This window comes from Manis pentadactyla, chromosome 12 (genome assembly GCF_030020395.1).
Source record: "Manis pentadactyla isolate mManPen7 chromosome 12, mManPen7.hap1, whole genome shotgun sequence".
Lineage (NCBI taxonomy): Eukaryota > Metazoa > Chordata > Mammalia > Pholidota > Manidae > Manis > Manis pentadactyla.
In genome coordinates this window covers 53,418,528-53,445,245 of record NC_080030.1, presented here as the reverse complement: position 1 = coordinate 53,445,245, position 26,718 = coordinate 53,418,528, and the positions used below count along the sequence as shown (strand labels likewise).

Below are 26,718 nucleotides of genomic sequence, written 5' to 3'. Positions count from 1 at the left end.
TTAGCAAAGCTGTTCCACACCTTCAGGCTACAGTGTCGTAGGGTGGGCTCTGTCTCTCCACTCCGTCTTTCCAAAGATGCATTTTCCATCAGAGGTGAGGGAGAGAAAGAAGGGTTGTCAGGAAAGCTATCCTGCCACAAAAATATAAATTTTATGCCTAAATCCGTGAAAATAGAGGGTGTAAGTGGGGAGAGAAAGACCTGGCAGCAGAGGAAAGGACCTGAAAATGTTTATATTAGGAAATAAGGAAAGGAAGGTTGGTGAATAAAGGAGACAGAACAAAGAATAAAAGACTGGAGAACATGCTAATGTAGTGTCCTGGAAATCAAGCACTTCAAGGAGGAGATAGTCAACGGTATTACAAGTCTTGGTAAATTTGGGTAAGAAAATTAGGTTCATATATAATTTCAGAGTGTTTTAAAAGAGTAGAGAATTTAGAAACCAGATCACTAGCAAAATGAGTGATGAAATGTAAGCTGCAGGTACAATTTTCCACACATTTGATTACAAACCGAAGTAGGCAAGTAACATGGTTGCTAGAGAAGGCAGCAAGGCAAAGGGAAATATTTGCCCAATTCAGGACACCTATAAATATTGAAAGGTAGATGCACGAAGCAAAAGCGTTGAGGGGAGCATGAAGATGTGGAAAAGAAAGAGAATAACAATAGGTGCAAATACTCTTCAAAACTGAGTGGAGACAAAAGAGATGTGGGGTGGTGGTTCTTAAACTTGGTTGCATAGTGGAATCTCCAGGGAGCTTTACAAACAAACGATGCCTGGCCACCTTCAGAGTTTCAGATTTAATTGGTCTGGAAGAGGCTTACCATCAAGATAAGTAATGTTCCCTAATTGATTCTAACATGGAGCCACATTTGAGAATTGCTGATCTAGGACCACAGAGAGACTAGCTCTTCTTCCATGTGAAAATAAGAACAAAGAACAAGATGTAAAGATAGATCATTTGAATTGAAGATGAGTTTAATTGATGAAGCATATATATGTTAGCTTGGATTATCTCAGTAAAAAATTTTTAAATAGTTGGTTTCATTAACTGTGGAAGGGAAGAAGGGAGTTTAAAGTCAGACATCTCTCAATTAGCCACTGTTAGGACAACACTGAAGAGGATCCCTCAGCAGAGAAGTGATAGGTAATATGCAGGGGTCATGATCATGTTGTATCTGAATCTCCATTGAACCTGGACTTCACACTGATTGGTTCTTTTATAGCTGTACTTCAGAAACTAATAGAGATGTAGAGAAAGCTGATGGAGAGTGACCCAGAGGGGCTGGGCTTAGAAGGGTCAAAGAAAGAGGAAGTTGATTGACCATGGAGTCCAGTGCTGAGCTGTGGTTTGTTAGAAAAGAAGCTCAGTAGATTTGGAGCTCAGGAGAGAAAAGCAGGTGAAGGGAGAGAAAGGAACATTCACCACTGGGTTCCCAAATAAATAATCCTATGGCACCTATAACTCCTAGGGCACATAAAACATATTAAAAATGCAAATATCATGTCACCCCTAAAAGCTAATGAAGCTTAGAGAAATGAACAGTAGACACACATTCTTAATCAATCACTAGGCAGAGTGCTACCAACAACCAGCTGTACAGTCTTAGGCAAGTCCCTCTGCAGACCTCCAGGACTCAGTGCTCTCTTTCTAGTAGGAAGGGGCTTGCCTAGACAACTTCTCACAGCCTGTAAACCTGAATTACTACATTATCTTGTTGGGTCACTTAGCTGCATGCATCATCAAAACCTATGAAATCATTCTTTCTTTAACCTGAGTTTCTTCCTGTCACTTCCCCACCCCAAAATATCTTTTTGATGCCTTCTCTCGCTTCCATACTCCCATCCCCCAAGGGGCTGCAGCAATCTTGATATTAGAAATAGGCATCTTGAGGGGAAAAACCTCAAGGTTCCCATTTGTTTTCTAGCACTCAACTAGTGAAAGAATTTACCGGTAATCTGCTTAAAGAGATGGAGCCTTATTAAAACCAAAAACAAGTGGCTCATGGGAAAGCTTTTGTGCACTTAAGCATAACTCCTCGTTTGTGTCATCCAAAAGTTGTACTGACTTATATTGCCATGCATTTTAACCAAATTAAAGTATCGTATTATCATTACAAGTTTCACAATTTGTATCCTACAGTTTTCTTCTTCTTTTTTACTTTTACCGAAAAGTTAAATTGAAGCAGGCTCATCTCTCACACAGTCAGCTGACTTGCTTGTTTCATTTTAATGAAACTAACTTTTGCTCTTAACTCTCCTTCCTTCTCTCCTCTCTCCTACTTCCTGGAAACGTCATGAAGGACAGACTTCTCAGATGCAACATGAGATGGTTTTTATCTTCCAAACCAGGTCCTGCAGCATTTGGGACTGCATGCTACTGTGGCCGTTATGTGTAGACACAGGTTTACCAGTGAGTAGAGTCTACTGACAGAATCTTCTATGTAACGCAGATTCCAGAGAGATTTTTAATTGCATCGATACCAATGAGCTCATTATAAAAGTAGAAATTATATATAGCCCCTGTTGGCCTATGCTCGGGGAGGCAACTGCTTGTTGCTTGCCCAGCAACTATGGACCAGCTCTGGTTCTGGAAAACAGCCGTCTCCTCTGACATCCAGTGGGCTATAAACACCAAGGGAGGGAACTCCTCCTTCCAAGTCACCCTCCCATATCTTCTCTTCCTCAGCCCTAGGCTACCCTTTAAAGTTCTCTTTACATCTTTATAGTTAATCTTCTATCATAGTTCAATAATTCTTTATATTGAGCTTTGTGTGTTTTACATTACCATGTGGTTTCTGTCTCTTGATTGAACTGCATTGACACAAGTTCATTTGGAAATGTAACAACACAAACGTGGATGAGATAGTCAATCTGCAGATAAGATTTGGAGTATCAAAGGATTCTCAAATCCCTTGCAACAGCTTCCTGAAATTTTCCAGGTGTCCACAGTCACCAGGTTGGGAACCTTGGACAAGAACTGTCAGGTTGGCAGGAACAAAAGCAGAATGAATCCCTGACATGGAAATGGAGCTCTTCGGAATGAGATGAATCACATGGAATGGGGGGTGGGGGAGCTTAGCGTGTTAGGAAACTGTGTTAGTGTTCAGTGGTCAGCACTGCCTTCTCTTGGTCAGAATCTATGAACATTACAAAGACTAAATCTGTCTTGAATTGCACAGGTGGGGAGAAGGGGATTAAGCCTATTCTCAGTCAAGATGGGTTCAGAAACTGGACTGGGATAGAACCTGCATGTGGGAGAGGAGAGGCAACAGCAAATGCAATACTGAAGGCCTGAGAAAGGCCAGAGAAATGAAGGGCTGAGCTGACACTAGTGTTAATAAAACATCTGTTTGATGGGTGAGGCTCTAAGACAGGGGACAGGTGAATTGCTAAAGAGTGCTCAGTCTTCAAGTGGAACACTCATGATTGGAAAGCAGGTCACCTGATTCCTAAATAGGAATCTGCTAATCTTATCAGGGCTTTCTGTTAGGGGTAGGAAAGGTTTCCCTCATTTTCTATGTTCTGGAACAGATTAAACAACAGAGAAATCATCTATTTGGGGAAGATATTGATGCAATTAGTCTTTCACAGTACCTGGGTCTGGATTTAGGAGGATTAGATTTTAAGGAACATTTTAAATTCCTCTGGTTTTCCACCCAACTTGTTTTAATTTTAAAGCCACTCCTTGAGTCCATTTTAGTAATTTACAATACCCACAAAAAAGTATTGATTTCATCTAAATATTCAATTTCTCTTTTTAATGTTGTAAATAGTACTTAATCTAAGTATCCTCTATATCTATGGTCAAACCCTATTTCTTACACCAAATGATGTTACTGTGTTTTTCTCCCTTTCTTCAGAGTCACAGACACCAGGGATTTTCTTGTTTAACAGTCTTTTCACAGAACCAGCCACCAGCTCTGTATTTTCCATGCCCATTCTATTCCACTGCTTGCTTGCTTGCTTGCTTGCTTGCTTGCTTGCTTTCTTTCTTTTAATTTGATAGGAGGAATGTTACTGGGAATTTCAGGAGCAGAGATGTTAATTAATCATACTTTTTTTTTATGACTCACTATTACAATTATTCTGTATGAGACTCTCTATTTTAATTATTTTGTTTTTTTCACTTTACTGTAATCCCTTCCCCTAAATAGACTTCTTCCAGTTCTTAGAAGAGAGTGCTTTCTAGAAAAATATTTTTTACTTATTGTATTCAATGTAGTGATTTAAAAATCTGTCTATGTTGTATGCTTGTTTTAGTTTCTTATTGCTGGTGTACAAATTTAGTGGCTTAAAATGACAAAAGAAAAATGTTATCTTATGGTTCTGGAGATCAGGAAGTCCAAAATCAGCATCAAATCACCACGTAAGGTCATTGCGCTGAAGATGCGTTGCCAGAGCTGGTCCTTTTGGGGCCGATGAGAGCAGTCTGCTTCTTTGACTTTTTCAGCTTGCTAAACTTGGAGTAGGGAAGGTTTCAGCCCCTGACAAGCTCACTGTGGATTCAATGAGACTGAAAAATGACAATGGAACATTCCTGGAGTGAAAGGGTTCTCACTAGAATCCCGTCCACTCAGAGCGAGTCTGCATGCAGCAAGTCGGTCTCTGCCTCTGGGCCTCTCTGCCTACACAGCCATCTCAGTCTCTGTCCTCAGCGCTGCCACGACTCCAGCCTCTGCTCTCCTGCATCCTTGCAGCCCTGCAGCTGTGCCACCATGTAGCCCAGAGCACTGGGCAGAGCTCTTTATATAAAGTCAATAGCAACGTATTGCCCACACATATGTAGTGAGCTTGCTGACCAGGGCGAGGTAAGAACTCTGGCCATAGGAACCTTCACTTTATCCACAGAAGGCTATTCAAAAATGGAGAGGTCATAACGTTAAAGAAGATATCTTAAACTACATAATTTTTAAGAAGTTTGTTAGCATGGCAAATACACCATGAACAAAGTAAATGCCAAAATGAAAACTGGAAGAAAATTACAAATCATATCAATGACAAATACTGTCCTCTCAAATCAATAATTAACTATGAAGAGCTCCCAGGAATTAAGAGCTTTAGGAATAATCCAATTGAAAAATGGACAAAGCACATGAATAGACATTTCACAGAAAAAGAAATATTCATGGCCAAATGGAACACAAATTAATGTAAGAAATACAATTAAAACCACTTTATTTTACCATGAGGGGGAAAATGGTCCAGCCCTTGTGGAGGGGAAACCTGGCAATCCTGCCCAAATTACAGGTTAGTGATCCTTGGACCCAGCAATCCCACCTCTGAGCATCTTTCCTACAGTTACATCTGCACACATAGTAAATGAGAATGTACAAGCCTTCTTATTGTGTGGAGCTTGGACAGGACCCAAATAAGCCATGGAACATTTACACAGTTAATATTATGTATGTAAAAAATAATGAGGACTTTTTCTGTACTGTTATACACAGATGTTCAGGCTATACTGTTAAGTAAACAACATGCCCAACAGTGTATATTGTGTGCTATGTTTTGTGTAATAAAATGAAGAGGTTGGCTAAGAACACATTCTGTTCTTATCTATGTGCATATGCCAAAGAAATTGTGGGAAGATACACCATCCAACAAAGCAAAACTAATATAAAGAATAGGAGTAAGAGAGGACAGATGGGACAGAGGGTGTGGAGAAGTTAGGGATCCTATGGCCAGGATCCTCACTGAACTTCAACCACCTGATGATGTAACTGGCCTGTTGCTAGGCTACTGTTTCCACACCCATAGGCAATAAGCTATTATTGCGTTATATAGAGAGCTCGGCCCAGAGCTCTGGGTGGAGGCAGAGATGCTAGTGCTCAACCTACCATCGGGAGAACAAGCCGGATAATAAAACCTTTCGCCCCAAGGACGTTCTACTGTCATTTCTTTGGTCACACAGAATCCATAGTGAACTTGCCTGGGGCTGAAACCCATTGCAAATGTGGATAAAATGAAGGCTCCTGTGGCCAGGATTCTCACCTGGCCCTGGTTGGCTCGCTCCCTACACACGTGTGGGCAATATGTCATTATTGATTCTATATAAAGAGCTCTGCCCAGTGCTCTGGGTGATATGGTGGCAGGGCTGCAAGGCTGCAGGAGAGCAGAGCAGAGGCTGGAGTGGTGGCAGCGCCGAGAACAGAGGCCCAGAGGCAGAGACCAGCTTGCTGCATGCAGACTCGCTCTGAGTGGACAAGATTTTAGTGATTGACCTGCCACCGTGGAAATAAAGTTGGGTATAATCTTTTCACCCCAAGAACGTTCTACTGTCATTTCTTTGGTCACACTGAATCCATAGTGAACTTGCCCGGGGCTGAAACCTATTGACAAGACAGCAAGACAGAGGGCAACTTCTTTGTGTGTACTTTTTATACCATTCTGATTGTTAAACCTGTATTACCTACTTGGAAAAAAAGATACTATGTTCTTTGAAGCAAGAGATTGTTTTCCATTCTAAGACAAACAACACGGCTTGAACCCAGACAGGAAACACCTTGGCTTCCATACTCTGAAATGTAAATTTTTCAGCTGTGTTCTTTTTTGGAATGTGACTTTCTAAACTTTTTTTCTTCATGGCATGAGTCACGGTGGATTCTTACACTGAAACTCAGAAGAATCCCCTCCCCACACAGTCACACATTCGCACTGTGCCGTCTCCGGTCACCTCCCTGCACCCTCACCATGGCCCGGCTGAATCAATGAGAACATTCACCTGCCAGCTCTTCCGGAGCTCTGACCCCAGCTGCGTCCACCTCTTCATCAGAGTTGTGCTCAGTCAGTCACAGGCTGGATCCAAAGCATTAAAAGGCATCATTCTGATGTATGTTCAGAATATAATAAAAAGGAAAATAAAATAAGGTTTCAGTGTAACCAAAATGCTTTGACAGTGACTTAGGATAGAATTGTGAAGAAGTTGTCACTGATCTTCTATCTCCCTTTCTAAGGACCACATGCCACATTGTGACATCTTCCCTGGGATCCTCAGCTTCCGCTTGGTACCCATCAATAACAAGAAGAGCTCCAATGGGCCGGGCCCCACATAAGGTACCGTTATTTATTATGTACTCATTTATTCTCTCCTTCCCCTATTCCAGATACTGCTTTAGAAAAATGGTAAGGATTGTTTTCCTCTTCTTTGTATAAATAGAAACTGAAGCCCAGAGAATCAAGTAAATTCATTAATAAAACACCCCAGGTCCTCACAGTAGCAAAACCAGGATTGGAAGCCAGCTTCTCCTACCTAACCCATATGCCCTACATATATATTTATATGTGCATATATTTCCTCCTCATGGAGCAAGGAGGGTTTCTCACTCTTACCTGTCCGATGTTCTTAGAGGAATATTGCTGTGGAAATCAACTGGATAAACTAAATGTGCTCTAGTGATAATGGTTAATAAATATTTATTGTAGCCTATGACAATAGCTAAGGTCCCTGAGCCCTCATTATATGCTAGGCACTGAGGAAAATGCTTTGTTTATGCACTATTTTAACCTTTACCACATTTTTAGGAAGTAGGCATTATTATCTTTGAGGTAAAGCTAGAGACATTTAGGCTTACAGGGCTGAATCCTAGGTTACTGTTAGAAAGTGATAGGTCCTGGAAAGAACCAGGCAGCACATACTGTTCTTGAGTGGTTGGCCATCAAACAGCCCTGCATCCCTTATTGGTACCTCCAGAGAAACTTGTCACTGAAGAAAACAGTCTTGGAAAGCACAGCTTTAAGCACAAGATATAGATCTGAATTAGTGACCTTCTAATCCCCGGTTGGTAGAGATGTTGGTACATGAAAGAGCCTTCTTTTACTTTTCTAGGTTTACATATTTTCTAGGTTTACAATTACACATATTTTCTCTGTTCATAAGTTAGTCGTGGTTCCCCTGAAATCAGATCTAAGTCAAGTTCCCATAGTGAATCAAAGTCAGACCTTCTCTCTCCTTAGGTCTCAAGGAATTCATGGTATATGCCTCGAAAGAAATCATATCCACATCCAGACAAGTTGCATCCCCATGATATCTGTTTAGTCAGCAGCTTCCAGCACCAGCTAGTCATCTTTTTTAGCCCCAAACCATTTATTCCAGCTCTTATTTTCTAAATGTAGCTTTCTCTATTGGTCAGAAGGGATGCAGAAATAACACCAGGTAAGCATTTTTCCAAGAATCCTCCAGAGAACTTTAAGTCCATGAGATGCTTTGCCCCACACCAAAAGTGTGAGTTGAATTGTTTGGAAAGAGCCTTTAACGGATGGTATCACTCATGCATTTTTATTCTACTAGGATTTAACTACACTTACTCCCAAAAAAAAAAGAAAAAAGAAGGGGGAGTTCGTTTATGTGCTCTATTTCCTCCCATTTCAAACTAGACTTGGGCTCCACCATCAAAGGAATGGAGAGATCACCCTGAAATGCAAAGAGAAACAAAGACATTAATTCTTTGCTGTTATGATTCCATAAGCCAGCTATACTGTTCAGGGTGGTTGCCCTCCTTGAAAGTAACCACTGTTATCTGAAAGGTCATTTTGACTATAAGCTATTTTTGACTTTTTTTAGTTTCTTTGGAAAAGGCCATTCTCCTGTTTCTATAAATACAGTTTATTGGAACACAGTCGCACCCATTTGTTTATATATCGTCTATGACTGTTTTCATCATACAATAGAGTTGAATAGTTGGGACAGATACCATATGGCCCATAAAGTCAAAAATATTTACTATCTGGCCTGTTACCAAAAAAGTTACCTAACCCCTGCTTTAGAACATCACCCGCCACAGGCATGACCCCACTCTAGTGGTTAAGGGTTTTACACTAGAATCAAAGCAAGAATTCCAGTTAGAATCCAGTGCCACAGCTCCCTGCCTGTGTTCTCAGCCAGGTTTCTTAACCTCCTCTAAACCATAGTTTCTTTATCTAGAGAACAATATAAGAATAACACTGGCAACTCTAGGGTTGTGAGCATTCAGTGAACTACTGCATGTAAAGCACAACCTATAGAACTTGAAGCAAGTCCTCAATAGGCATCTATTATTATCAATATTACTATTGATATTATTATCAATATTTTTATTAAGTTTACAGGCATGTTAGCTTAATTAAGAATCTAGGGAGAATTTTAGGAATAGAAAATTTTACTTTGTTCAGTCTGTCATTTCCCAAATTTCAATAACCAGAAAATGCTTCTCAGTCCTCCCTGGATATTCCCCAGAGCCACTGCTTTCCCTTCAGTCATTGGCAGGAAGAGTCTGTCTTCCTCTAGGCCCTGCCTCTCCTCCTTTCTCTTCACCTCCCCTTCATCTCTTGCCCTTCACTCTTTTTCCTTCTTTGGTCTAGCTCTTCCTGTGAAGTGCTTAATGTTTCAAGCCTCAATGTTTCCTCCTGCCTTGTTTCCAACAAACTATAGTTGTCCTGCCACTCTTCCCCAGGGATCTAACTCCCAGCTAATTGAAAGCCAGCCAATGTGATAGATGAGCTAGCCCTTGCTAACATAGTATTGTCTGAGGTTGTACCTTGTTGCACTCTAACTGGGCTTCTGAACACAGAAAGCTCTACCAGAGCAATCATTCTAATCAATCTGGGATCGTCAGGCATTGAGCATTCAGCGAAGAAAGAGCTGTTAGTGCAAGGGGTCATTGGGTGTTCTTCCAATTCACAGCATATCTCTGTCTATAAATAAGACTAGTCTAGGATAATCTCTAAAGGAGTACTTGGGCATTTGCTCTTGTTAGAGCAGGTGAGGAAGAGACCTGGAAATAAGTACCCATCCCCACATGGATGCTAATGACTCTCTGCCAGGCCTTCCTGACCTGGGCCACCAGCTTCATCACTATCTCACCCGTGCTTCTCTCCCCAGCATCACATCCCATCCTGTCTGCTTCAACTGGCTTCATAATACTGTAACAAATTACTTTCCCATGTCTGTGCACCTCTGCCAGTTACCTCCTTTAGAGCAAGCATCATGTCATCTAGGTATCTTAGTATCTAAAATACATCTAAGATATATGCTAGTATCTCCACGGTAATAGACACCAAAGAGGTATTTGTGGTGGGAAGAAAAGTTGGTGGGGGGGCCCTTTCACTAGCTCCAGGACTCTCCTCACTGAGTTTCTCTTCACTTGAGGCTTTCCTTGACATGTTTTTTTCAATGGCTGCCTGTGAGGGGATTAGATGTGAGAAGACATCTGACACAGATGGTATAAATAAGTGGCAATTTAAAATTCTCAGGCTTCACTAGAAGCTGGTGAGGATGCACACCCTGGAAAGGTCCCAAGATCTGGGGTGTGAATCAGTGTTGGCTTCCTCTGCAATCAACCCTCTCCAGCCATAAGTAGACGTGATCCGAGTTGGGCTGGCTTCTGCAAATTTGAAATTTTGGTTTTGATCCTAGGTGTGGACACTCTGTTGACAAGGAAACCAATACTCAGACAGGTTAAATACCTTTTCAAGTTCCCACAGTTAGTAAGGTGGTAGGTCTTAAATTTAAATTCAAGAATCTGTTAGACTCCAAAGCCCCTTCTCTGTCTGCCACACAGAAAATGGTTTTAGCCACCATGGAGAGATAAGCAGGCTCCTTCTTCTCCTCAAAACCTGAACTTAATAATACAGGAACTTCTTCACATGTCTATGACAGGGGGACTGAAGCATGGGGTATGATCATCTAATGACTTCCACACTTAATTATGACCTCTCCCAGTTCTTATAAATGCACTGCTCTAGAATACATAAAGAGAATGGACATTCCTGCTCTTCCTGCATCAAAACAATTGATGGGTTCATTTTGCCTCATCTGTGCCCCTGTACTAAATGGTTAGATAGCTCCTTTGAGGCACGAATCATGTTCTGTGTGCCTGGAGCTTCCAGATCCAAAAGCATAGCCTGGGCAGTATTTTCTTTCCTGCTCTTCTACAGGTGAGGGAGTAAATTATTTCTATTCACCTGCTAAAAAGTACTCTTGTGTTTCCCCGTTGGATGGGCCTGACCTAGAGGGTTTAGAAGAACAATATGAAAGAGGAACTATCATATAAGAAAAAGAACAGAACACAATACTAATTAGCTCAATAAAGGATCATGCTAATTAGGCTCATCAAAGGTTCAGCAAAACTTTGTTGAGCAACAGCTTTGAATGGAGACACAGAGAGGGATAAGACTTTGTGCCCACACCTGAGTGCTTGAGGGATGTGATGGATGAAATCATAATTATTGAGTCATGATAAAATACTATTGGAAACATAAAGGACACCATGGTATGGAGCAGCAGACTTTAAACTGGAGTGTGTGTGCCCTGGGGTATAGGAAGACTTGCTGAGGTCTGGAGAGCCAGGAACAGATTCCCAGATCAACATCCATATTTCCTTTTTCCTAAAGTTGATCTGCTTGAGAACCTGCTATTGCTAAAAGTATTGTGTTGTATGTCTTTTCAAACATAAAAATATTCTCACATTATGATATAACTCTATGGAGATACTGAAATGGGAATACAGGGTAAAGGAGAAAATGGAATTATATAAAATTCCCAATTGTTGAAGAAAAGCTTGCCCATTTTTTTCCCCAGAGGATGATGATAGATGTCAAATGATATGGTACTTATTTTCCAATGGATACATTTTAGAAAGTGATGTAACATTTTATTTTAAAAATCTGTTGTTTATAATACATAAGAAATTATATCCTTTGCCACTATCTAAGCTATGATAAAAATTTCAGAGTATGAGGCTGAAAATACACAAGGCAGTATATAATATTTTTTAGTGATTTTAAGGACTAAAGATGTCTGAAGATCAATGTTGGAAGGGGAAGGATACCTACTCCTCTTGGGTCAGGAATGAGCAGAGGGTGGCTTGGTAGAGGCAATAACTGTGGAGTCTTGAAAGACTTGGGTGGCCACCATGCTGGAGGTGGAAGAACTTTCCAGGCAGGGACCAGCATGTGCCAAGGCTCAGAGGCAAGAGAGAGCCTGGAGTATTAGGGCTTGACTGTCATACAGCTTAAACACAGGCAAAAGGTGAGAAATGGGACTAGGAAGGGTGGTAGGGATACACAGAAGAAAAAAATCAATTTACCCAAGTGATACCATCTAATTAATTTCCTTTGCCATGATTCTGAGCTCACAGTGATGATTGAAATAAACTTGAGACCAGCAAACGGGATTGTATTTCAGCTTCACTCCTATTATCTGTGAGAACTGGACTAATGACTCTCTAGATATTTGCTTCAGTATGTATAAGAAGAAGGAAATTAAGAGTACTTGCTTTATAGAGCTACTTTAAAATTAAGTAAGATAACCCATGTAAAGCACTGGACATGGTGCCTGGAATGAAGTAAGTGCTAATAAATATTAGCTATTGACATTATTATTTCTAACACTGAAATCTGACTCTACCATCCCCCTGCTTAAAATCCTCAAATTGTTTCCTTTTGCCTTCAGTATGAAAATGCAAACTCCCAAAAGTTATCTGAAACATCCCCCTCCCTGTGTTTTAGTGTCAACACCTCCCCAGCCCACTCCCCAGAATTGGAATGAGAGAAATAATAAAGTAATATCAGCATGAGCAAGTTAAACTGTCACACAAAATGCCTCACTAAAGGGCCCAGTGACTCTTCTAAGTCCAGGAAACCAGGGAATCTACCCCTGGCCCTGGCTTGCTCTGTCCCCCAACTACCTCTCTGCTGTCTCAGTCTCGTGCTTCTGCACTATTGTTAGAAGTGCAGGACTGATGGATTCATTTTAAGATGATGCAGAAAAGAGGCAACATACTCCATTTCTGAAATGGCAAGTCTTTATCGAGGGATACTCAGTACAGTGAAATAGAGAGAAGGAAGTTAACCAGTGATTTTGAAATATGTGGTTGGAATTGCCCCAATCAAACTATCTTTTAGTTCCCTTTTTTTTTTTTCTATTTTATTTTATACTATTTGAGGGAAAGGTTTTTCAGATGGGAGTGGGCGGGTGGGGAGGGATAGCCTTCATCATCAGTCTTGTCCTGTTTTTCAGTGCTCCCTCCCTGTCCCTTCTCTCTGATGGCAGGGAGGAAGCCAATAGCTTTGGCTCACAGATGGCTAGAAGGCCTGGAACCCAGTATTTGTAATGTCCTAACTGTGATCACAGCTCTCTCTCTCTGTCTCTCTTTCTGTGTGTGTGTGTGTGTGTGTGTGTGTGTGTGTGTGTGTGTTTAGGGGGGGTTGCAGGAGGAGGGTGGCAGAACTCAGTATTCCTGCCCCAACAAACTTCATATCTGACCATGATACCCAGAATATGACAAGAAAAGTGGAGAGAGAGAGGACACAGATTAGGACCCTAATCTAAAGGAATTCATATCTGATTAAATGAGACAGAGGAGCAAAAACGAACTTTCAAGGAAAATTCCCAAAGCTCTTACTTTGACGTCTAAATGGATGGCTAAGCCACTCACTAAGACAGGAGTTACGAGTTCAGTGTTTTATCTTACATACTTAGGGTCCCTACGAGATAGTTAAATGAAGATGGTTTATAGGCAGCTAGATGCATGGGTGTGAAGAACAGGAGTGAGGTTAATACTGGGGGTGTAGATAAATTTGAAATTAAAGCTGCTGGCTATTGATGAGCTTGTTCAGGCAAAGCAGATAATGTTGAAAAAAGAACAAAGATAGACCTCTAGGAAATTGCGTTATTTAAAGATAAGAAGCCACAAAAGAGTTGACAGAGAGTTGGAATGAAAACTAGAGAAAATATTATCTGAGTATTTTAAAAAGGAGGACATACGTGACTGAGTCAAAAGTAAAAGAGGTCGCAAACAGAACTTATTCATTTAGTCACTCATTCATTAATCCAACAAACACTGAATGTCTAATATGTGCCAGAGATTTCTCTAGATGCTGGTGAGACAGAGGCAAATATGAACCTGTCTTCCTGTCAAGGATCTTAGTTTATTTATTGTGTAGGACACAAAAGAAAATAGGCAATTACAATATAAAATCTAATGAATAAATGAAGGTGTTATGCAGTGGGTATGGCTGGGCCTTAGTGGCAGCACTTCAGTGGAATGACAAGGACAGATACAAGCTTTCATTGATGTTGCAACCAAGGCCTTTGTTCTCAGCAAATAAGAGACCTAGAATGATGTCTACAGGTGTAAGTGGAGAGAGGTGTTATTTTTGAGAACAGAAAGAAAGAACTTGGATTTATTCAGCCAAGGGAGAACTTGGAGATCAGAACTAAAAAGGGATTCCATGCCCTATAAGTTCTCTGGGGGGAACAGAGGAGGAGGAAAGGGACTGGGTGGGGAAGGGACTGGAGCCCATCCACACAGATGGACAAACTAGCCTCATGGGAAGGAAGGCCTGTCTTTCATAGATACACCTATCAGGAAGAGGATGAATGGATGGACGGATGGATGGATGGATGGATGGATGGATGGACGGATGGATGGATATACACATAAACTCTGGAGCCAGAATGACAGATTTTTAGGTACTAAAAATGATCAGTTAATATATAGAATTATTAATCTCACCTTTCCCTCCACTCATAGGGTAAAAAGAAAATAGTGAGCAGGAGGACTCACTTGAATGAGCAACCTCAGAAGCCCTTCAAAGAATCTGGTTGACTTTGCTGGAAATACTTTCATCAGCACGCTGACACATGGGAACTGGGTCTGTGGGGCGGTGCTGGGAAGTGCCTGATTGCCAGGGCCACAGTCCTCCGGAGAAAGGGGGGCTTTCTCATTTTAGCAACTGTGAGGTACAAAGGTCACCGGGCCTGAGGAAGTAATGCATCCATTTCCTCCCCACACGTTTCCTCTGTAACACCAGCACTCAGACTTCTGCCCTGGCTTCTTCATCAAAACCCATCCCTTGAAGGTCACCAGTGACATATTCATTGCTAACTCAAATGGCCTTTTCTTCCACACTGTTCTCATCGTCCCCCATAGTCTACTATTTATCAAAGTCATTTCAGCGATGGCTGATACAGTTGACCTCTTTTTGAAACTCTTGCTGACTTTCATGACACTGCACTACTGTGATTTTCCTCCTACTTGTGAGTAAAGGGTAATTCCTAGAGGATGGAAAAGTAAAGTTGACAGTTTAACTTGGCAAAGGATGGATTCGTGTCAGTATTACAGACAAAACTCTTACGGCGGCCATAGGCACACTCACTCTGACTCATGTGCTCTTCCCTCTGACATCCTCATCGCTAACTCCTTCACTACTGTGACATGTGTTTGCTACATTATTTGAGAATATACAATTCTGCTCTGAAAGATGAGAAAAACAGTGGGATGGATACAAACTGTAAGATATGTTAAATACAGTACGGGTCCTAATGAGACATGTCAAAGATAGACATGAGTGACATATACGATCTAAAAGCATGAAACTATTAAGGGTATTATTTCTACAAAAAGGGATGGAAGGACTAGTAGTGAGGTGTTGATCACATCACCTCCAGGTTAACAGCTATGCCATCTTCAATTGGCCACCCCACCCCTGGTGATATGTGTTACGGTCCCCACTCTGACTCCGTGTGTTTTCTGCCTAAGAGACCTAGAAAAGGCTCATAGCTGCTCAAGAGGCTAATGTAGGAGCCACAGCTATTGGCCAAGACTACTTTTCCCTGAGTGTCTCTGATAGAGCAAGTGTGTGTTGACCCCAGGCACCTTCTGTCTGCTGAGTCCCTGAGTTAAGTTCAAGTCCAGTCCTTACAACCTCGCCATGAGTTAGAAGGCTAGTGGGATTGGGGCATAGAAAACATATTAATATTGCATAACCAGGATTCATGGAGTATGAACCTTCTACCTACTTATACTTTATCTTGAGTATGTTAACCTATACCATTTCTTTCTGTTTGCTCTTCTGTATGTGTTTTAAGTTGATTCGATAACCTGTATGGTTTGAACATCTTAATTTGGCCTGTGAGCCTTTCTGGTCCATGATAGACTTTCTGATATGGTCTATAGTTTTCCACTGAGCTTACCTGGTACTTGGAGGTCCCCATTGCATGAAAGTCATTTCCCACAACAACTTCTTTAAAGTCTTCTAATGTCACCTCATTGAGGCCTACCCTGACCAGTCTATTTAAAATCACAATCCCCATTGCCAACCCCTTATCCCACTCTACTGTTTTCTCCCCTCCATGTCATTTTCCAACATACATCATTTATTTATTACATTGATGGCTCATTGTGTGTTTCTTCCACTAGAATATTAATCCTCTTGTTTTTTGTCTGTTATTCAGTGAGGACCCACACTCAGGAAACAGTGGCTGGAACACAGTATGGTAGGCACCTGAAAATACTTGTTGTTGTATTGAGTTGTCACAAACCAGGCACAAGTAACAGAAATGGCATAAGTGCTGAGGTCTACAGGTTGGTGCTCACAGTTCACAAAGATGTGAAAACTAACAACTCCAGCATCAAGCAACAATGATGAAAAGTCCATAGGGTGCAGCTACTGGAAGAGGCTAAGCAACCAGGGGTGATTTCAGTAGGGAAGACAGGAAGAAAAGGAAACACTAATAAGAATCTTCAGATCTATGGGAAAATGTTGAATGAAGGACTAGCTCTTGACTTCCATTTCTAGTGAATTATTAGAAGAAACAGTAGATCTGTAATTGGTTTTATCAGGTTAATTTTTTTTTTTTTTTGAAACACCCCTTTCTAAATTCAGGCAAATTCTACTGTTTAGAGAAGATAAACAGATAATTAAGTCAAGCAAGAGTAAGGGTGTGGATTTTGGTGAACTGGAGAGCCCGTGCCCCGTTATAGTCAGCAACCCCTTCTTGGCTTCACCACAAGTTGAGATTTAGGAATGTAGGCCCAATGTTGCTACATTCAAGAATATTAGAAATCCAAGTTTTTTTGTTTGTTTTTTCAAATTTCTCAATTTTGATGACTCTGAGTTGAACAAAATCCATTATTTTGGCTTGCCAGTTTTTTTAATCTAGATTATTTTCAAGGCCTTCGGTCATTTGTGCCAGCCTCCCTTTCCAATCTATATTACCTGTCTTTCTTAGCATGAATCTTCCATTCCTTGTAGCCATCTCTACCTTATTCTCTCAACACCCTTATGCAGTTCTCTGGCTCCTCAAAAGTTTTCACCTTTCTACAGTGGAGCCATTCCTGCCCATCTTTCTATTCCATTTCTCCAACCCTGCATTCTGTAAAGACACACAGATCAAGACCTATCACGTCCTAATAATTTCTGAGATCACTCTGGTCTACAGCAATTTGTTTTGTAACTCTTATGGCTTTTGAGATAGATCATCTAGCACCTTTTGACATTAGAAACTTTTCCTTCGTATGTGCATTGTTCCCTTAACTAAATTTTAAGGTCTTCAAGGGTTAGTATCTCATAATAGAGCATATGCAGTCCTTTGTGATAGAAAAGTCAGGTTTTAATCTAACCTTGGCCACCTACTATTAATGTGACATTGAGCTAGTGACTGAATTTCTCTCCGCCTCAGTTTCTTCATCCATAAAATGCAAATAGTATTTCTTCATACAGATCTTGCAAAGTTCATATGAGATAAATAGAAAATTGACATTCTCAATGGATAGAAGAAATGTCTGTCACATAATAAAGATTCAACGAACATTGTTTTCTTTTCCATAAAAACCTTTTATTGCATGTATGCCATACAGTGCCTGGTATGGATTTTTGCTCAACAGAACATTTGCAGTAAATATTTATTGATTCTCTTTGTATGCAAAACATTATCCTGCCTCTAATAAGGGCTTTTTATGACCAGACTTAATATTTGGAAATCTCCAACAAAAAGCCGAAGAACACACATATCTATCTCTGATGATTCAATATGACTTTTGCCCATGAGCAGCAGGATGAACAAAACTTCCAGGATTTCCTTTATTCCTGCAGTTAGAGTTCATCTAAAGCAGAGGTTCTTAAATGGGAGGTAAGGACAATTTTGTTCCCCAGGAGACACTTGGCAATGTCTGAAGGCATTTCTGGATGTCACACCTGGAGCAAGGTGTATGTTACAGGCATCTAGTGGGTACTTCCAGGGCTGCTGCTGAATATCCTGCAATGGATGGGACAGACCTTTGCCCCCCAAAAAAGAATTATCTGGCCTAAAATGTCATTAGTGCCAAGGCTAAGATACTTCAATCTTAAGATCTCCAGGCCTAAGTCAATCACCATTCCTAAGATCTCTTCCTTTCCAGAACTCCCCACTCTGCCAAATCCACTACACAGAGGAGAGGGCTAGTAGATGAAAGGGATCAGCAGTAGGCCAGGTAAGTAGCAGGTGGTCAGTAGATAACTGAAGAGCCAACTCTGGAAGAATTCATGGCTCACAGGACTTCTTAGAAGCACTGAGCTGGCAGCAACCTTTCATTTCTATCACATCAAGGCACGCCTGCCAATGTGTGCTTGATTATTCTCTTCTTGAGTAATCTCTCTCATTTCCCCATACCAGTAAAGCATGGAAAGTAAAGTGAACAACCTCTTCTAATGATACTAGATAAAGTAGGTCTCAAATACCAGTTGATAATTATGCTAATGTAATGCTTCCTTTAAAGGGACTAGAACCCTTTGTCAATGTAAATTCATTCTCATAGTTTCCCAAAGACACAATTGCCTTTATAAGAAGGTCAAATGCCTATCTTACACATCAAGGCTGTGAATAAAGGTGGTTACAGCACTGGTTTCCTCTCTCGGAAATTTCCTACATCAGTTGATGGGTAATTTTCTTTTCTTTAGTTAAATATAATCTAGTTGAATGTTTGTGAAATCTTTGTTCTCTGACTTCTCCTTTCTTGTGGCCTCCCCCACCCTCCTTTCTTCCATCCCACTTCCTTTCCTTCTTTGCTTCCTTGGGTACTTCCTTCCACATTTATTCCTTCCTTTCTTTCCAATTATAGGAGCAAGAAGAAAAACTCTCAGTTATGGCTCCTTCCTAGACTTTACCTTTCTAAGCTCCAGAGAAAGAAATTTGTCACCTGCTTTTTTACAGTAACATCCTGCTGCCATCTTGCGGTAAGTTGAAGTAGTCAGCTAGTCGGATAAATGCAGAACTCAGAATTATTGAAATACCTGAAAATGCACAGCTGTGCAGTTGGCGCCCTCGTTAACTAAGAATAGACGTTATCTTACTTCATGGTTTAATAGCTGGAGCCCAAAGCTCAGGCCTCTCGGACACTACATGTCTCCCCATTACCAAAGCCTGTGATTTCTCCCAGGAAGCAGGCAAACTTTTTGTTCCCAAACTGAGTCTTGAAAACTCTAAATCTAGGGGTGGAAAAAAAAAACCTTTTATATGGGCCTATGGCATGTTTTAAATTTTTAGAAGGAAAGTCTCAGTTTTGAATATTCAGAATTATTTTCTCTCAAGTTATCCTTGTAGATTCAAGATCTACTGTAGGAGCACAGGACAAATGCCTTATAAAGTCATCATGTGATGTGAGCCTAGATGAGTACCCAAAAATCAAACACTTTTGGAAAGACAGAAAACAATACAAGAAGTGAGCAAGATATCTTTAAAGGTCAAAACTGTTCAGTGAAATGATAGCATTTGTTCACAGGTCAATTGCCTTATTGCAGCAGGAGAATTACACAAGATAAAAAGTTGACATTTAATAAAAGTTCTAAGCAGTCTGGATCCCCTCAAGGGATGCTAGGACCTCATACTCTGCAGATCTAAAATGGAATTCGTCCATTTCCCCAGCCTCAGCTCCCCACACCCACTGCCCACCTGCCAGCCACCCCAACCCCACCTACACACACATACTGTGGTCTCCACACTGCAGCCAGATTATCTCTTTAAAATACAGATCTGATCATATCACCATTCTTAATGTCCTTTGGTGGACTCCACTGTCCTCACATCAAAGTCTGAAGTCCCCAACCTGAATCAGATTCTCACTTCTCTAGCCCCTATGTCCCATTTTTATCGGCCTTCTCGTGATTCTTTCGAGCACTGGGCTGGTGTCCCTTTTTCTGTGCACCTCTAGTTCTCCTCTTGTAACAATCGTCAGGCTGATCATTCATTTTTTTCATCTCTACTTTTCCTGTTACAAGAGGGTAGGGGCTACAGACATTTTGCTTACTACATATTAAAGGCTCAGAAATATTTATTTAACTTACCTCTGAACAGGTTTTCAGCAACTGTGAAATAAGACAGGATCTTAGTGTGAGGAAGACTCTGGGCCCCCTGCCAGGGAATCCAAATCCAGTTATCCCAGCGACCAACACCAAGGCCTTCCTAGAGAAGAGATGGAGGGACAGGATGCTTCCTTGGGCACAAATATTGAAGGTAATGGGAGTTGGGGAATGCCTGCAAGTCTGGTTCAGGTCGCTTTCATCGGCACGAAGCATCCACTTTCTCTCCGTGTTTGGGGAACTGACCCCGAGTTCTGTGGTTCTCTGTGTTCGGAGTTCAATGTTGTGATTTTGCATGTTGGGAAGGTCATTTCAGAGTAACTTTGATGGCTCCTGGAGAAAGGAAAGGGAAAGAAAACTAATGTTAAGTTTCCAGCACATACAGACACTGAATCTGTTATTTTCCCCAGTTCAAAAGATGAGGAAATTTAGGTCCAGAGAATTTAAACAACTTGGTTGAGGGTCCCATGGGAAAAGGCGCTGTGATGACTGAGGGCCTCCGAGGTGCCACTCTTGACCTCCGGTGGGCGATCACCCTTAAAGCTTGAACAAGGGGCCCTTAGGAGACACTGGGGGAGGCGGGGACCTTCCTGTTGCTGATGGTGAGTTCAGCTCTGGGCATTAGCTAAGGCAGAAGTTTTCATTCCTCATCTGTGGTATTGTGATTATTTAACCTACCTCTGAACATGGTTTATAATAAGAAACCTGACAGAGGTTCCTGAAATCCTTGTAAATTCTGAAGTGATAAGAGCAATAGGAGCCCATTCTGCCCTAAGGAGATGACTCTGGGGTCTGGGGCCTGCTGGGTGGGGGCTGGCTGCCAGAAAGACCAAGCTGTGATTAGAAGCTTGGAATTTTCCGCCCCATCCCCGATTCTCCAGAGAGGGAAGAGGGGCTGGGAATGGAGTTAATGATCCATCCCTGTCTGTGTGAAGGAGCCTCCATGAAAGTCCCACAAGTACGGGTTTGGAGGGCCCCCCAGATTGGCGAGCACGTCCATCTCCTAGGAGGTCGTGCACCCCAGCTCCACGGGGCAGAGACTCCTGTGTTCAGGACCCACCCGGACCTCGCTCTATTTATCTCTTCATCTACTGTTCATCTGTATCTTTTATCAAATCCTTTATTAAACTGGTAAACATAAGTGTTTCCCTGAGTACTGTGAGCCACTCTAGCAAATTATAGAAGCCAAGGGGGAGGAGGTCATGGGAACCTCCAATTTGCAGCCAAATCAGACAGAATCTGTGGGTAACCTGGGAACCTGCTACTTGTGATTGGCATCTGCGGTGGGGAAGGGCAATCTCACGGGGCTGCGCCCCTCGCCTGTGGGGTCTGAGCTAACTCCAGGAAGTGTCAGAACTGAGTTAAATTGTAGGACGCCTAGCTGATGTCACAGAGAACTGCTCAGTGTGGGAAAACCCCACACACATTTGGTGACCAGAAGTGTCAGAAGGGCTGTGAGTGTGGTAGTCGTGTGAGAGAGAAAGAGAGGAGCACAGAGTGGAAGACGGGGTGGTTTTCTAAGTCACTATCACAGGCCGGAGCGGGAGCCCAGACAGGAAATTGGATCGTAGTTATTCAGACTTTGTTGGGATTCCAGAAGCTCTGTGTTATGCCAGCTTTCTTAATCTGTGACATATTTGTCATTTGTCTTATATATTTGTGATATGCAATCAATCTTTTAAAATCAAAAGGGCCTGAGGACTTATCTTCAGAGATGACAAGGAAAGGAGGGAGAGGGGGCTGGGGAGGAGAAGAGGGGCCTGGCCCTCAGGGGACAGGAAGGGCAGGAAAGCAGGCTGAGTCACCAGAGCCTGCAGTAAAGGAAGAACAAAAGAGCCTAGAGGTTTGTGTTTCAAAAGAGGCTCTGGGCTGAGTAAGAAGCAGAGAAGCTCTACAAAGTTCTCTGGCAGGTGCAGGACTAGAGAGGGTGGAACTGGGGTTCACACCTGAATGAGAACAGCTAATAAACCTTTCAAAACCTGTTTCCCATAAAGGCAGGGCTGGTGGATGCCAGGTTTGCAGAGAGAATGGTGTACTGATTGTAAAGGGTCAGGGTCATTTGAGAGCATGACTGTTTCAATTGAAGGGCACGTGGACAGTGACAGCTGATAAGTTTGCTGCAGCCTTTCACTAGTTCTTTGTCTCCAAAAGTGAGGATCACTGGCCACCAGACCGGGAAATGAGTACAAAAGTGAGTTATGGTCAACATAAGCAATAGACTGTATTTTGTGGATTAAACTTGTACCTTTGTGTATTTATTGCACAATATACCACACATAGAAGGGAAATAGCTTTTGAAGCACTCCAGTTTCAACCTTTCTGCTACACCAGTTTCCAAGAATGAATTGGAGCTCTGTCCCCCAACACTCTGACTCCCTTCTGTGGATGAAGTCCCTTGCGTATACCCTCAGAGCCCATGCCATTTTCTCTCTTCCTTACACTTGCCTGGAAAAACCCAGTCGTGGTTAAATGCACCCTTCTGTCTCCCTAGCTGCATGTGGCTAGACAAACTACCCACCCATGGCAGCTGGTCTGATTTAAATTCCTGGTCTCAAAGGTCTGAGGTTCCCTTAGGTCCATCGCAGTCCAAGCAGTTCTAGTATATTTTCATAGTCAGATCACTCTTGTGACCCTTTGAATAACTGTCATCAGCTTGTCCTCTCTCTCCAATCCTCCATCACATTCTTTCCCTTCCTGGCTCTCAGCTAAAGGCTTTGCTTCCCATTTCAAGATGAAAGTTAAAGCAACCAAAAGAGAAATTCCACACATGATGCCACCTCCACATCCACCCACCCTCCGGTACCTGTGCCCAAAGAATTTGCCTCCCCTTCTATAACTCTGCATGAACAGGCAACGATCTAATCTAAGGCAATCGTGTACACTATGTCCCACCCCTTTCACCTGCTTTAGACACCATTATCCCCTTTATCTCATGCATCATTAGTTTCCCTCCTCTACTGGATTGGTCTCATCAGCATGCAAATACACTGTAATACTTCCCATGTTATACACCTTCTGAAATTCACTGTACCCTCTAGCTATTACCCCATTTTTTCTTCTGTGTTTCACTGCAAAACATCTTAAAAGAGTTTTTAATACTTTGTGATTTCCACTTGCTCACCTCCAATGCTCTCTTGGACCTGCTCCAACCAGGCTTTGCCTGACCATTCCACTGAAGCAGTTCTTGTCAAAGTCAGAGACCTCCACGTGGTCAAGTTCGATCATTACTTCACAGTCTTCTTGTAGGATCTGCCTGCAGCATCCGTTCTTCCTTTCTGCCTTCTTGCAACAGAAGAATCTTGAAACTTGGCTTGTAAGGCATGACTTCCTCTTAGTTTTGCTCTGAATGCAATCGCTTCTCAGTGTACACTGTGCTTCTGGTCACACACCCGACCTCTGGATATTGGAGTGCTCCAGGGCACAGTCCTCTGGCCTTTTATTCTTAGTCAGTCTACATTCACATCATATTGAACTTGGCTTTCAACATCACTAGAACTCAGCAATTCCCACTTTGACATCTCTAATCAGATCTCTTCTCTGAATTCCAGGTTCCTAAACCTATATCTGCTGGACATCTCTGAGGGTCCATAGGTCACATTAGTTCTGGGTTTAGCCTCTAGAATCTATCCGTGAAGGAAACTCACCTCTTCCACTTAGTAGACATACATGCAGAAAAGTGTTGACATAACAAGGCTGCTGTTCTTAGAAAGACCTCTTTGCAAAGCTGGCCCTTGGTTGGCATCTGGGAACTTGGGTTTCAAGAGTGTTCCTTCCATGTCCCAAATTGAGAAGAGTGGCTCCCTGTGACTAAACTAGGCAAACAGTACAATTTATGCAGAACACCTGCTTTCCTTTTGGGAGTCTGGAATTCTGATACATGCTGGGCAGAGGCTGCCTATGAGATCTGCCTCTAGTAAAAAAGCTGGGTGCTGAGTCTGTAACTAGCTTCCCTAGTAGTCACTTTTCTCATGTGTTGTCACAACTCATCACTGAGGAAGTTAAGGACATCCTGGGTGACTACACTGGGAGAAGACTCTTAGAAGCTTGTTCCTGGTTCCCCCTTGACTTAACCCCATGTGCCTTTTCCATTTGCTTTATGTCTTTTCATAGTAATAAATTATAACTATGAGTGTGATTACATGCTGAGTCTCATGAGTCATCCTAGAGAATCTGTGAGCCTGGGGAAGGTCTTACAGATGCCAGACACACATATGTCTCTGAGAAAGTCAGTTCATCTTTCCATGCCTTGGACTTCCCCATCTGTAAAGTTGCAACAATAATGGCGTCCAACAGACAGGGCTTTCCTGAGAATTAAATGAGTGAATCCATGTAGAGAACTTAGAACAATGCCTGGCTCATGGCAAACACCCAATACTATGTTATCTCAAACATAAGGGTCAAAGAATGTACAGTCACATAACACAGGAGCCGAGGTAAGAGGCTGAATAGTTCTGTTTTTTTCAGTTTTACTGTGAAAGTTACACTCTCCTCATCTCAAACATTTCAGTTACTTAGGACTCTATATTTAAGTGCATTCAGCAGTCTGAAATAATAGAAATCTGTAAGCTATGTATTGGTTTACCAATAGAAAAAAAGTGATTAGAAGTTCATCAATCAGTTTGTTTTCTTTAGTAGCCACAATATATATATGGCAAGTTCAATCTATTAGAATATAACTGCAAAATATTTTCTGGACTGTGATCTATTGAATGTTATTATTCTACGGGGCATAGTACTATTGACAAGGCTCAGAGATCATCATTTAAAAGGTTACATAGTTACGACAGCCTCCAGTTTCTCTCACTACGCATTTGTGAAGGCAATTCCATGCAAAGCTCTACAGAAGCTCAATGTTGCTGAGAATGGTCATTCAGTATTTTAGACTATGATGGCCATTGACCTTGCCACTTATCAGCAGGAGCTACTCACCAGACATCATACAGCTTTCTCCAGACTTCACAAAATTCTAGACAGGACTTCTAGCTCATTTCTTAGACACACACATACACACAAAGTGGGGAGTGAGGCTCATTATCCCTAATTAAGCTTGTACTGGGACACCCCACTTTCTTTATCTCAGGTCTTTCTCTAGGACCCTCTCAACTTCTTCACCAAAGCCAGGCTTGTCACAGTCTACACAGCCCACCTTCTTCCTTCTCTGTATAAAACATTTGAGAGTATTTACTCTGTGGCTCCACTCTCCGGGACACCCTCTGTGACTGGAGGAGCAGCTAGAACAGGCCGAGCAGATTCAAAAATGTATTCTCCAGGGAAGCACTGTGACTATGACCATTTGTTCATGCCTCTCAAATGAGGAATCTGATCTCTGGGGTTTCCCTTCCTCTAGGTCCCCACTTTCTCCTTCTCCTGCATTAGGCTGGTGGCTCAGAGCATAGAATCTGGTCTCTGAAATCAGTCTGTACAGGGGCCCTTCGGTTCTGATTGTGTCAGGAGGGGGCACCTGGAAGGCCAGGAAAAGAGGGCAGGTATCCACCTGTGGACCACACTGGTGACGGAACATCAGTTACCTCCTCTTGAGAAGTTAGATGCTACCGAGGTTTATTTAGAATATAGTGTTTTGAGTAATGAATCCAAAACAACTTTGTACTGTTCCTAGCAGGTCCCGACTCCTTCTCTGCCTCTCCTCATCTATTCTCAACAGGGTAACCAGCGATTCTTCAAAAACGTAACTCAGAATGTGTCTCATCTCTGCCAGGAGCCTGGCACTGGCTCCCTGTTTTATTCTGAGTAAAAGCCAAAGGCTCTGGGCAGCGTACGAGCCCCGCACAACGGGCCCCCGCTTACTCCCGACCTCACCACCTTGGTGACTCTGCTGTAGTCTGTGCTGCTCCCGCCTGGTTCGATTTAGCCATTTACCCTTCCCAGATCTCCTTCCCCTGCACACACGCAGAGACTCCCTCACCTCTTCAAGTCTGTGTTCAGCCACTGGCACTTCTGATTCGCTTCGCCCTGCCTTATTTTTTTGCCACAGCATTCCTCACCATCTGATATACTTTGTGTTTACTTGATTATTGTCACTCTTTCTCACTAGAATGCCACCCCAGAAGAGCAAGGCCTTTGCCTGCTTTGTTCACTGCTTAATCTCCAGTCCCTAGAACAGTGCAGGGTCCCAGAGAGGTGCTCAGGGAGTTCTTATTATAGGAATGAATAAATGAACGAAGATTCAAACACTTGAAAATACGCAATTTAAATCGTGTTTCAAAATGACCTCTTGGTCACAGATTGATTCCTGAGCATTTAATTTCCAAAACAGGAAAAGAAAAAAGTTAGTGAAAAGCCAAGGGGAAACAGATGTGCCTTGAGAACAGCTTTGTCCACAGAACCTTAAATATCCTCTAAAGCTAGTTGGTAACAGAGTGTTAAGGGATCCTGAAATTACAATAGATAAACTGCAAATCTAGAGACATCCAACTTTACATAGGTACCAGGTGCTGGTGCCAGAAGTTCTGAGTGCTAATTTTTTTTCAGTTCAGGTAATCTCCCCTGGAAAATCCAGCTTACATTTTGTTAAGGTCAAAGATTCATATGAGTAGGACAGATTTTAAATATTCTCTCCCATTGTTCCCATATTTGTCAGATAAAGTTCCTCAATTTTTGTTT

The 26,718-nt window shown here is 42.0% G+C and overlaps 1 long non-coding RNA gene across 1 annotated transcript in view; it reads right to left on the bottom strand.

Annotated features, from left to right (window-relative positions):
* Window positions 1–26,718, bottom strand: part of LOC130679933 (uncharacterized) — a 71,202-nt gene that overhangs the window by 2,647 nt on the left and 41,837 nt on the right. Inside the window, exons 2-3 of the long non-coding RNA XR_008992928.1 lie at window positions 20,083–20,430; window positions 6,725–6,827 (exon numbers count right to left, since the gene is read on the bottom strand). This is a non-coding gene — a long non-coding RNA (uncharacterized LOC130679933). The remainder of the gene's footprint in view (window positions 1–6,724; window positions 6,828–20,082; window positions 20,431–26,718) is intronic.